Raw genomic sequence first — 13,484 nt, 5'->3', positions numbered from 1 at the left:
TTTAATGATTGCCATTCTAACTGGTGTGAGATGGTATCTCATTGTGGTTTTGATTTGCATTTCTCTGATGGCGAGTGATGATGAGCATTTTTTCATGTGTCTGTTGGCTGTATGAATGTCTTCTTTTGAGAAATGTCTGTTCATATCCTTTCCCCACTTTTGGATGGGGTTGCTTGTTTTTTTCTTGTATATTTGTTTGAGTTCTTTGTTCTATCTATTATTGAGAGAAGAGTGTTGAAAATCCAAACTGTAATTGTGGAGTTGTCTGTTTGTCCTCGAAGTTCTACCATTTTTCTGCTTTATGTATTTGGAAGTACCATTATTAGGTGATTCAAATTTTACCTTTAGGATTGTTAGGAATGTTATGTTTTCCCGATTAATGGATCTTTTTCACCTTGCAATTTCTTTATCTCTGTTAATACCCATTTTTCTTTAGATTAGTGCTTCATGGTATATATTTTCCATCCTTTTACTTTTGACATATTTCATTATTTTAAAATAATTTTCTTATAAATAGTAAATATTTGAGCTTGTTTTTTTTTTTAATCCAATTTGGCCATTTCTACATGTAAATTTCCATATTTAGACCATTTATATCAAATATACTTTTTGATAGGGTTGGGCTTAAATCTATAATATGGTTGGGATTAAATCTTGCCATTTCTTATCTAGTATTCCATCTGTTCTTCGTTTCATTCTTCCTCTTTTTCTGCCATATTTTGAATTGAGCACTTCAATAATTTCATTTTATCTCCACTATAGGCTTATTAGCCACATATCTTTGTTTTATTTTTTAAATTGTTGCTCTGCATTTTACAATATGCATTAACTTATCACAGCTTACCTTCACACAATAGTATACCACTTTTTGCACAACACAAGACCCTTACAACAGTATACTTCTATTTCTACCTTCCTATCATTTGTACTACTGTCATATATTTTGCTTTTACACTGGTTATTAACCCCACAATATTTTACTATTCTTTTTGTTATAAAGTATGATTTATCTTTTAAAAAGGTCAAAAGTAAGGGAAAAAATCTCTTCTATATTTGTCTACATTTTTACCATTTCTGGGATATATCTATTCCTTTCCAAAGATACAGATTTCCAACTGACCTCATATTATTTCTGTCCTTTATAAGACTTATTTTAAATAACATATCTTGTGGTACAGGTAAACTAGTGATAAATTCTCTAATTTAGTTTTTAATGTAAAAAATTACATATTTTTTATTTTTAAAAGGGACTTAGTTGAGTATAGAATTATTGGTTGACAAGTTTTGTTTTGTTTCTTTACCCAGTTGATATGTCACTTCATTGTTTTTCTCTTCTTTTTGTTTTTTCTTACTAGCTTTCTGATGAAAAGTCTACTGCCATTATTAACTTTGTTCTTCTCTATATGTTTCTTTTTTTCTTTGGGTATTTTCAAGATTTTTTCTTTATTTTTGTTTCTAAGCAGTTTGATTATGATGTACCTAGGTATATTTAGCCTGCTAGGGGCTCTTTGAGATTTTTGGAACTGTTGTTTGTAAACTTCAGTAAATTTTGATGAATTCTTGGCCTGTAACTCTACAAGAATCGTTGGGTTCTCACTATTCCATTCTCATTCTGGGATGCCAAGTCTAGGTATTTTGTAGAGTTCGATAGTGTCCCATATTTCTGGATGTTTAATTCTGTTTTCTTCTTTCTTTTTCCTATTTGCATTTCGAGTTGAATTATTTCAAATGACTTATCTTCAAGTTCATTGATTTTTTTCCTCTTCTTTGTCTAGTTTGCAGATAAGTGCAAAGGAATTATTTGTTTCTGTTAAGCATTTTCAATTTTTTTTATACTTCCCAGTCTTCTACTGATATTCTATTAATATTTTATCTACATTTTTGCTAGATTTTAAAAATATTAATCATAGTTATTTCAAAGACTGCTGAAATTTTCCAACGTCTGAGATATCTCTATTTCTATTTCTACTGACTATTTTGTCTTCTTTCCAATGGGTCTTTTTTTTGTCTCTCTCTCTCACACACACACACACACCCATACACACACACACACCAGGAAAAAAACAAAAATAGGAATGAAAGTAGATATGAATAAACATCAAACATTGTGTGTGAAGAAACAGTAGAGACTGAGGTAACTATTATTTGTACCCAGAAATTGATATATCTCTTCTTCTCTAAGACTGTTAGTGTTGGTAGTTGAGTCAGTCTCACCAGTAATTGAAATGGATGAGAGTTTTGTAGTTGCTGTATTTATCTCAGTGCACTACCAACTTCAAATTTCTCCAATGATGGACCACAGCTTCCTCCTTGTGCTTAGTGTGACATGTGGAGTACTGAAGGTTTCATTTGGTGATTTGGTGTTCCTGCTCCATTTTCTACTTTTCTCAAGCCCTGCTCATGACATAAAGTCTCTTTCTGAACTCTTGCCTCTTCCCAAGTGAAGGATTGCTAATGCTTGCTACTCTCTTCTGATATTTCTAGTATGTATACTGGTTATTTCTTATTGCATGTAGTAGAATACTTGAATGATAAATATACAACAAAAGTGGGTTTTATAGCCACTGAATAATATGATTAGCTACCAGAATTTGAAATATATGCTCAATATATAAAATATATCATTAAACCCAGAGCTAGTATAAACTAGAGACAAAGCCTAAACTAAGATTCTTTTTTTTAATGCCTGATAGAGATTTACTTTTTTGAGTTAATATGCTCTATGTCCAGAAATTACATCATTAAAGATTATGATTTATTAAATTTACCAATAGGCACTTGCATGATAAAATCAATTCGGTACTAGATTATTAAATCTAAGTCTAGAAAAAAAAAACAGAATTTCACATTCACTTCACATTGGAGGCTGAAATAACCTATCTTGGGCATTCTCTGTGAAGGAGAATATAATCCCCTGAGGTTTACATAAATTCCTTGATTATAGATAGTGGCACAAGAAAAATTCAAACTGGATTACTGCCAAATAGAAAGAAAACTAAGGATGGTTTTTTGTTTTTTTTTTTTTTTTTGACCCAAATGACTCTAATTTGCTTTTAGACATTTGGTGTTTTAACAAACAAAATGTCCATTAATTCATGCCATCTGGGAAGTGCTTCTGTGCTTGGGACATAAAGTCAAGGATTTTTCTGCCCTGCTATCTTTAACTGGACTATTTGTAATAATGAGGTTCAGATATTCAACATTAGATAAGATAGCCCCAACAAATGACTTACTGAATATTTTGATAAAGGATCTTCCACATGCTTCTTACTGATACATGTTAGTTGACATTAAATCCCATCTCCTTCCTTCTTTCTTTCATTATTTTTCCTCATTTTCTTATTTGTTCCTCATGGTAATTTCTGCCAAGCCACAGTTTTTACAGTACTACAAAGGAGAGCACTATTTTTAACTTCAGTAACTCAAATGCTACTTTCATTATATTTATCTTTTTAAACTACCACTTATATACCAAAATATATTTTTAAATTAAATTTAAATAATTTTTAATTTAGCCTTACCCTAAGCAATAATATATTCGTCAAATTAGTGGTTCTCAAACTTTAGTACACATTAGAATCACCTGGAGGGATTGCTGGGCTTCAGCTGCAAAGTTTCTGATTCAGTTTATCTGCGTTGGTGCTTGATGATTTGCATTTCTAAGATCCCAGGTGATACTGTTACTGTTTGAGAGCCACAATGTAAAAACCACACACTATTTTTGGTTTTCTTGTGCTTATTACACACACACACACACACACCACTCATTTTGTAGTATACTAATGTATATTCAATATATAACTATTAAAAGTGAAAAGTTGCTTTGTGAACTACCAAAAAATATTCTCACCTATTGCACTTTTTTTTAAGGAATTTTCTAGCAGATCGCACTCTATTCTCCTGATAAATCATTCTCTATTTAGTTATTTCTACTTCTTCCCTACTTTTTTTCTTTGATTATAAAGCTCCGAATACCTGTAATGTTATGTATTAGTTTGTTTTCACACTGCTATAAAGAACTGCCAGAGGCTGGGTAATTTATAAAGGAAAGGGGTACAATTGACTCACAGTTCCACATAGCTAGGGAGGCCTCAGGAAACTTACAGTCATGGCGGAAAGGGAAGCAGGTACGTATTAACATCGCAGCAGGCGAGAGAGAAGTGCAAGCAGGGGAATGCCAGACGCTTATAAAACTATCAGATCTCGTGAGAACTCACTATCATGAGAACAGTAAGGGGAAAACCGCCTTCATGATCCCATCCTTTTCCACCAGGTCTCTCCCGCAACACCTGGGGATTATAATTCAAGATGAGATTTAGATGGGGACTACCAAGCCTAACCATATCATTTTATCTGCATGCAGATAAAATGTCTCTTGTCATACTCACACATACAGCATTAATATACAGGTGTTTGGGGTTGCTCATTACTTGTTTCCTAAATATGCAGGGGTCTGGAGTTGCCCATTAGTTGGGGGGGAGGGGAAGTTTTGTCTCAAGAAACCTAGAGAAAAGCTTACAAGTACCCAATAGGAAGACCAGAGTTCATCATGCTATTTTGCACAGCCCTTCTTTCTCCACCTCTGCCTCAAAATCTAGCTGAATTACATCATGATTTTAAATCTTAAGACCATGGTCTCTTCAACACATTACTTGTAAAGCACTATTGAAGTAATGGAGTTAGAGAACAGCATTTAAGGCTGGTTGTTTATTAATATATGTTGACAGTGAGAACTATAAGTGCAGATTAGACAAATAATATGACAGGGGATTACTGAGATATCATTCTTCTTTTCATTATTGTCTAATAAATGTTATTACTAATACTGTTCCAACACTTCAATAAAGACAAGGTCTGTAAAATCAGAAAGGAGATGGAAATTCAAGATATTTTCTAGAACCATGTCTAAAATAAAGGCACTCGGTATTACATTTTCACACACAATCTGGAAATGCACACCCTGCTTACTTTCACCCTTAGGATTTCCCTCACGTTGCCTTTCTCATCTGGAATGTCTTCCTTTCTCACCTCTATCAATTCAAACTTGACCTTTGCTTTCAGGCTCAGCTGGATTACCACCTCTTCAACACAGCCTTCATCAATCTTTTTTTCCTTGGTACCCCTAAAGCAATTATAGAATGTATTTTAGCACTTATATTCTGCTGTATATTTTCAACATTGTTTAATAAATATTACATTTTCCTCAATCAAAGCAGGGTGTCCCTCACAGCCCCTATAACTGTGCTAAGTATATGCTAAGTGATTTGTCTTTGTGCTTATATATTCTAGTGACTCCTAAAGAAATATCTAATTATACTGTTTTCCCTATTATTTAACTATATTTCTTATTTTACTCACAAATAAAAATAGTCTGAGCCAAAATTCTACTATTAATTCATTCTATTATCACAGATATGTTTTATATGTGTATATTTTACTTATTGTCTTTTTATTTAATTCACTATGGCCAGCATAGCATAATTTTATAGAAAATTTGTATTGTAAGTCAGTCTTTAATATGAAGTTAATTTTTAGATTAATTGCCTAAATGAGTAAATAGGCTCTTAATAATTCTGACTCCTCCTAAAATCAATAAAAATATCCCAAATTTTATATCCATAAGAAATTATAAAACATTATATAATTATACTGCTTTAGAAAAAAATACATAACATCAGGAAAAATACAGTTGTAGCTATAAAACATTATATAACTAGTTTATTTGCATTTTTCTTTTGTCAACACATCATTTTGGCATCATGTAGACAATGTTAATGTCTATACAGTGCCAAAATATTTACCATAACAGCCAACTGACATGTGGGGGAAAAAAATCAACGTAATTTCTTTTGTACACTTGATGCTATACAACTGATTCAATTTATTTTTTAACATAGAAACAACCACATTAATCAATATTTTGAAAAATGTTTATATTCTAGTCCCTAAAATTTAGCCTAACAAAAGATTGGGAGGAAGATGACATATACTTTGTCTCTGCCAAAAGGCATCTTGCTTCTTCACAGAAGCTACAGAGGACTCTCTGGCATATGGAGACAGTTTTTACCACTGTCAGGTCCAGTGGTAGTCTGTTGAGGAGGAGCGGGAAATGCTTTATCGACCACAAAAAGGAATTGTCTCAAGAAGCTTCTACCTTTATAAATAAAATCTCAACTGAAAACTGTTGTGATACTGAAAGCATGGTAAATTGATTCAGAGAAGGAAACAGAAAACTTTTTTTTTTTTATCAGAAAAGGACACCATCAACCATTTTTCCTTTATTTAAAGTTACAGAAATAATATAAAACTAAGCAATCATACATTATATTCTGCTATATTCTAGTAATACCATAAGTGTTTTCCTTGCATTTGATAATTCTGATTCAAACCATTTCCACTGAGGTGTAAAAACATTAAGGCATAGGCTGGGCACAGTGGCTCACGCCCGTAATCCCAGCACTTTGGGAGGTCAAGGTGGGTGGATCACAAGGTCAGCAGATAGAGACCATCCTGGCCAACATGGTGAAACCCCATCTCTACTAAAAATACAAAAATTAGCTGGACGTGGTGGCGTGTGCCTGTAATGCCAGCTACTCGGGAGGCTGAGGCAGGAGAATCGCTTGAACCAGGGAGTTGGAGGTTGAAGTGAGCTGAGATCGTGCCACTGAACTCCAGCTTGGCAACAGAGTGAGACTCTGTCTCAACATAAAATAAAATAAAATAATAAAATAAATGAAATAAAATAAAATAAATAAAATAAAATAAAATAAAATATAAAAATTAAGATATAAACTCTAAAACCTATTTTCCAGAAAAGTAAAACCAGTATCTGATGCTAAAGGAAAATAAATCCTGAAGTCAGAAGACTTGAATTCAAGTCTCTGCTTCCTCATTAACCAGTTCTCCTTCATCATTAACTAGTTAGGTCTCCTTGGGCTAGATGCTTTAATTGCCTAAGCCTCAATTCTCCTGTCTATAAAATGAGATTAGTAATACCAATTTTACCCTTCTATGATGAGGTTAAATGAAATAAAAGAAATATTTTTGTAAGCCATAGAAAGTAAAAACTAAACAAGAAATTGGCAGCCCAGATCACTGACTTCTTTGTTGTTACTCATATCCTCAAAGATTAAATGAATCACAGGGCTGCCATGTTCTTTCACAGATTCGGTATAGCTACAACTCAATCACTGTCCCCTAAAGTGTTTTGAATATCACCTTTTTGCAAATGTTTAGTGTCATGTTGGACAAAGCACCTGCATGATTAAGTATGTATTTTCTTTTGAATGTTATTGATGTGTAGGCAGAATCTAAGTACATGTATTTACATTTGGTCAAGTGAAAGAAAGGTTTAAAAATGCACAAGGAATAAAGGGTGCTAAGCAAAGATGGCAGTCACATTAATAACTAAACAACCAAACCTACTCCAGTGTAATTCAGCAAGTAATGGTGGACAAGAGTGTCAAATTTATAGAATCTTAAGTGCTGAAAGGAAGCTTAGAAATGAAATCCTTCACTTCCCATCTCATGAGAGAATCCTTCCTGCAATTTCTATGATCAGCCAGATCATTTTCATTACATCCCTACATTCAAGCATTTTCTTTTCCACTCTTTGTGTTGGCTGGCCTAACAGTCATTCCTTAAACAGCATGACAAGGTTTTCTAGGTTCCTTCTGATTTTTTTCTTGGAGGAGATATCAAAGAATCTTTTAGGGAAGGAAGAAAGGAATGGATGGTATGAAATAAACCTCTTCTGCCTACTATTCAGATTAATTTTCTCATATTTTCAAAAGTTATCTCAATCTAAGGTAGATGTGCACAATCCCAAATCAAATAAATTTATGCTTGTGAACATATGTGTGTCTTCATAATAATTTTTAATCAAATAGAAATTTTTAGTTGACATTGTGATAGTTTTACTATATTCGGTATTTTCAAACTGGGATTCTGATAGGTATTCGTAAGTACAGTTGGATTTGTTTTATACATAAAATTAACACATATATAATGTATTAACATATGTTCAGAAATTAATTTATAAAAAAGTATTTCCAATTTTAAGTTATTATTATTTATATGCTCTAACATCACTGTTCTTCCTCTTGTCCTATCGCCTTTTACTCAAGTGTAATCAAGGCCTTCACTGGAAAGACAAAACTCTAAATGTTTCTATCTACAAGTGGGAAATTGAACACATTTGCTTTGTCAGGAACTGGATAAAGAACAAGAAAAGCTGAACAAAGGAAAACTGTTTTAATGCATATGCTCCAGGCCTCAGAAGACTTTGAAATAAAGTAGCACTTCCTTTTTACTTTTTTTTGTTACAAATGTACTTTTGTACACTCTTTTATGAGGTTTCCTTCTCCCGGTACCTCTGGGAATCCTGATACCATTTGTTACATGCTCTCAAATTATATTTTGGAACTCACAGGTCACTTGGAATACCCTAATCTAATGCTGGACCATGCCCCCCAATTCTGAGTTGAGTTTCATTTCATGTACGTCTCAGGGTGGCGATGCTTCTCCCCTATAGAAGCTTTACTGCAAGTGTAATGGTAAGCTCATCCCTCAAGTCTCTAAAGCACAACTGCGCTTTGTAATGCTTAATAAGACTTCACTAAAAGAAACCAGGGATGGGAACTATATCACACAGAAAACTTGAAATTGGTTGTGGCTGCGTTTAGAATACACAGTCCCAAGCCACATGTCGGTCATCTCCTGACACCTTTTCCTGTTTAGATCTTGACCTGCCTCACTGTGGTGAAAATCAACCTTCCTGCCATTCCTTGTCTCTTCTATTTTATAAAGTCCAGCTTACCTTCTGGCAAAGAGGCAAGGAGAGCTTCCTAAGTACAGTATACATCTTCTTCTGCAGTCTAGACACCAACTCCCCAAGGTGAGAAAGAAAAGAAATGGCTTTTCCTGCCTCCTGACTCCCCCAGGAGTCTCCAATCTCTTGATTGATTTCCAATCAAGTTTCTGCCCTTGATTGACCTCTCCCCAGCTTGCTTCACGGGGATCATGCATTCTTCTTAGGGAGAACTCCACCCCCTACTCACAGGCATTAGTCTCACCCTAGGCTCCTTTCAGGACAATCCCAAAATACAGAATCACCTGCGTTTGTTTCCTTGTGTTGCATGTTAAGCATTGGAAAACTTCAATGTTGTCAAGGAACCAAGACAGGCAACAAAGCTTCATTTCTGTTTTCAGAATTTTATGAGTACATGCTTACATAGAAAAACTCACAAACATAGACATTCCCTAAGAACAAATGAAGAAACAATAATGCTAACAAAGGCAATCTTAATCAAAACAAAATGACCAAGGACAACATTTATCAGCTCCATCTCAAGTGTCTGCACGTGGGCTGCTTTCTGGAGATTAACACTTTCTCAAGAAGAAAATGTAGGTGCTTTTCCATAAGTATGAATAAAAGCCCACAAACGCAGACATTCCCAGAGTATAGTGGGGGATCACCACAAAGAGAAGAAGAGAAAATTCCACCCTGGAAAGCAGAAATGAAGTTCCAGTAAATTTTTAAATGGCAGATTCTCCAGTTTTAACAGCAACACAGCAAATATAATTTAATAATTACTTTATCTGCTATATTAATATCAAACATCAATAGAATACTTTGTTTCCATTATTCTTTTTATTACTACTACCACTACTATTAGAAATACTTGGGATACTAGTATCTATAGTATACTACTATCTCCGAACATGAATTTTTAATTATAATTTAGTAAAAATTTATCTTATTAGAATATTCTTGCAGTAGTATATGTTTCTATGTAAATATGTTATATTATGTTTACCCTAGGTTCATAAAAATGCAAGACAGTTGAATATTACTTGTTCATAATTTTACTAATTTCTTAAAATCATTTTTAAATTTAAACCTTTAAAAATACTGGATTTTTATTATAACAAGTTTACAAGTAGTCATCATCTCTATTTTACAATAATGTTCTAGGCTGGGCACCATGGCTCACGCCTGTAATCTCAGCACTTTGGGAGGTCGAGGCGAGTGAATCAACTTGAGGTCAGGAGTTCAAGACCAGCCTGGCCAACATGGTGAAACCCCATCTCTACTAAAAATACAAGAAATTAGCTGTGGTGTTGCATGTCAGTAATCCCAGCTACTCGGGAGGCTGAGGCAGGAGAATCCCTTGAACCTAGGAGGCAGAGTTCGCAGTGAGCTGAGATAATGCCATTGCACTCCAGCCTGGGTGACAGAGTAAGATTCTGTCTCAAAAACGAATAAATAAAATAAAATAAAATAAAATAAAATAAAATAAAATAAAATAAAATAATGTTCTATATCCATATTTTAAAGTATAAGCATTATTTTCAAAATATTTTGTCCTTTGAGGTAGGCAGAATTCTAAAATAACTCACAGTAAATAAAACCCTTGTATAATAACCTCCTTTAAATATGGGCAGAACCTAGAACTTGCTTCTAAGTTCCATATTCTAAAAATATGGAAAAGGTATTAAAATAGTCACTACTTTGATTAGCTTACATTTTATGATGAGAATACAATGGCTTTTCAGATGTAATTAAGGTCCATAATCAGTTTTCTGTAAGTATATTAAAAACAAGATGTTTACTGGGTGAGCCTAACCTAAACCAGCTCACCTAGTAAAAATCCCATTGAAACGAGGGTCTAGAGGTAAGGAACTCTCTTTCCCACTGGCTTTGAAGAAGTAAGCTACCACAGATTCTACTGCTCTGAGAAAATTAATACTGCCAATATGAGTTTGGAAGAGGTCACTGAGCCTCAGATGAGAAACTAGCTGCAGCCGATATCTTGATTGTAGCTTTGTGAGATCCTGAGCAAAGGACCAAGTTATAGCAGCCATTCTCAGACTCCTGACCTACAGAAACTGTGAAATAATTAATGTGTGTTGCTTAAGCCACTATGATTGTAGTAATTCTTCATGCAGCAATTTAAAAAATTAGTACATCATTCATCAACAAATATTTATTGAGCACCTACTATGTGCCAGTAGCTGTTCTAGTATTTGGGATACAACATTGAAGAGAACAGGGAAAGTCTCTGCCTTCAGGGAGTTTCTATTATGCATCGAGGAAGAAGATCAATGCTATTGTCAATTTAATACAATCACATTTTTCTTTTCTCTGAGTGATGTCAGTTATGTGGGTGTTTCCCATTTCATTAGGTTAACACTAGCTGCTACAGAAGATGAATAGCCAAATATTGGTGACTTAATAATAAAAGCATATTTTTTTCTTTACACAATTCAGTGAGAATGTTTGGCACATAACACTCCACATGATGACTCAGGGTGTAGCGCTGCCAGCACCTAAAGGTTCCATGACTTTTGCTTCCAACTGAGGGAAAGGAAAAGCAAAAATAGAGAAAGGCACATCATCTGCTTCTTAATCATCTTGGCTTGGGAGTGGAACACCTCTCCTCATATTCCATTTACAGGAGCTAATCTCATGGTGGGAATTATAGTGACTGAGCAGCAGCATCTTAGCAGATACTCTGCTTTATGAAAGGTGAGTGGGGGTGTAGATATGTACTAGACATCCACCATTGTCTGCTGCATTCCTGAATAGCTGGACATTTGCCTCAGGTAGACAAGACCATTCACTTTGAATCAGTGAATGAATATATTTATGTACATGTTTACATACTGGGGGGATATATTATATCAAATGAACCTGTAGAGACTATAGTGAACATCAATTGTTTTGGTTAGTGCAATAGCCCTTCCTACTTCTGGTAACGCACTGTTTTCACTTTGGTTATAGCCACAAAACCCACTGCCTACCACCAACTGGAAAACACATTGACCAGGCCTAGTCATTCAGAGTGGACTGGACCATTCTTCCAACAGCAACAATAGTCTCATGAACCAATCAGAGTCAATTAGGGTTCTCCATGGGATTTAACACCTTGAAGGATGTAAACATAGGGCTGCCAGCAGTCATAATGCCTTTCATAAGAACAAGAAGGCCTCATTCATTAGAAAGTAAGCCTCAGAGACCACAGAAAAAGACCTAGCTCAATGTTACCTTATTTTCTCATCTTCATCTATCACACATTGACCTGGCCCGAGTTACCCTATTTTTCATCTTCACCTATCACACGTCATTCTTACTTATAATCTCCCCTGTCAGATTCCTAAAGAATGGACGGCAGCAAGAAGAGAAAGGAGCTAATTAACAATGAGGAAAGTGTATGAACAATGGAGCAAGCATGTGACAGAAGACATTGGCATGGTTGGGTGACAGGAAGGACCAAGGCTTGAGGGAAGACACAATTGCTCAAAAAAATGTAGTCAAATTAGGAAATGTCTTTAAAGATGGATATTAAGATTTTTGGCAAAAGTAGTAATGTGAACTCCTAAAACAAATAAGAATCATAAAACTTCTGAGTTAAAATGTCACATAGAGATCATTTTATCACCCAAATGCCCATCAATCAATGAGTGGATAAAGAAACTGTGGGATATATGTAGCTATATAGCTATGGTGTGTGTGTGTGCATATATATATACATATATGTGTATACATGTATATATATATATACACATGTATACATATGTACATATGTATATATGTATATATACACACATATATATGCATATATACACATGTATGTATATATAACATATATAATTAAATATATATAATGAAATACTACTCAGCCATAAAAAGGAATGAATCAATAGCATTCACGGCAACCTGGATGGGACACAGACTATTATTCTAAGTGAAGTAACTCAGGAATGGAAAATCAAACATCATATATTCTCACTCATAAGTGGGAGCTAAGCTAAGAGGATGCAAAGGCATGAGAATGATACAATGAACTTTGGAGACTTGCAGCGGGGACATGGTGGGAAGGGGGTGAGGGATGAAAGACTACAAATCAGGTTCATTGTATACTGCTTGGGTTATGGGTGCACCAAAATGTTACAAATCACCACTAAAAAACCTACTCATGTAACCAAATACCACCTGTTCCCCCAAAACCTACAGAAATAAAAAATTTAAAAAAATAAAATTAAAAAAAAGATCACTTTATCAAACACCTTTATTCTCTGGAAAATTAATTCCAAATTCAGAGGTCAACATTGAGTAGCTGGATGGTAAACTGGCACCCTTGTGGGAAAATGAAAAAGCAAAAAATGGAGTAGTGATCTTTTTTCTAGTTCATAAGCTTGTGGATGGGTTGTCACGCACATGTATGAGTTGTGTCTTCCTCAAACCTTGTTACGATGTCGGCACATTACCTATCTGACGTGGAAAAAAAAAAAAAAGGAATAGTTCAGGTGATGTCAGAGTGGGCTTGGAAAGCAGCCCTGAAGAAAACGACGTGGCTATGAAAAGCATTCCATATGGAGTACTGACGTGAGGGAAAGCCACATGCACTGAGATTTCAGGTGAGGAAATGGAGGGAGGTGATACCACTAACTAAAACAGAGACTTGAGTGAGGGTGCCAGT

General features: G+C 34.6%; 1 non-coding gene across 1 annotated transcript; it reads left to right on the top strand.

The window, feature by feature from the left end:
- Window positions 1–13,178: 13,178 nt before the first annotated feature.
- Window positions 13,179–13,282, top strand: LOC111549736. The gene has a single exon (XR_002733816.1). It is a non-coding gene; the product is annotated as a small nucleolar RNA U13 (small nucleolar RNA).
- The last annotated feature ends 202 nt before the right edge of the window (window positions 13,283–13,484 follow it).

This window comes from Piliocolobus tephrosceles, chromosome 7, assembly GCF_002776525.5.
Source record: "Piliocolobus tephrosceles isolate RC106 chromosome 7, ASM277652v3, whole genome shotgun sequence".
Taxonomy (NCBI): domain Eukaryota; kingdom Metazoa; phylum Chordata; class Mammalia; order Primates; family Cercopithecidae; genus Piliocolobus; species Piliocolobus tephrosceles.
Note: the sequence above shows the minus strand (reverse complement) of the source record. Positions and strands in the feature narration are given on the sequence as shown.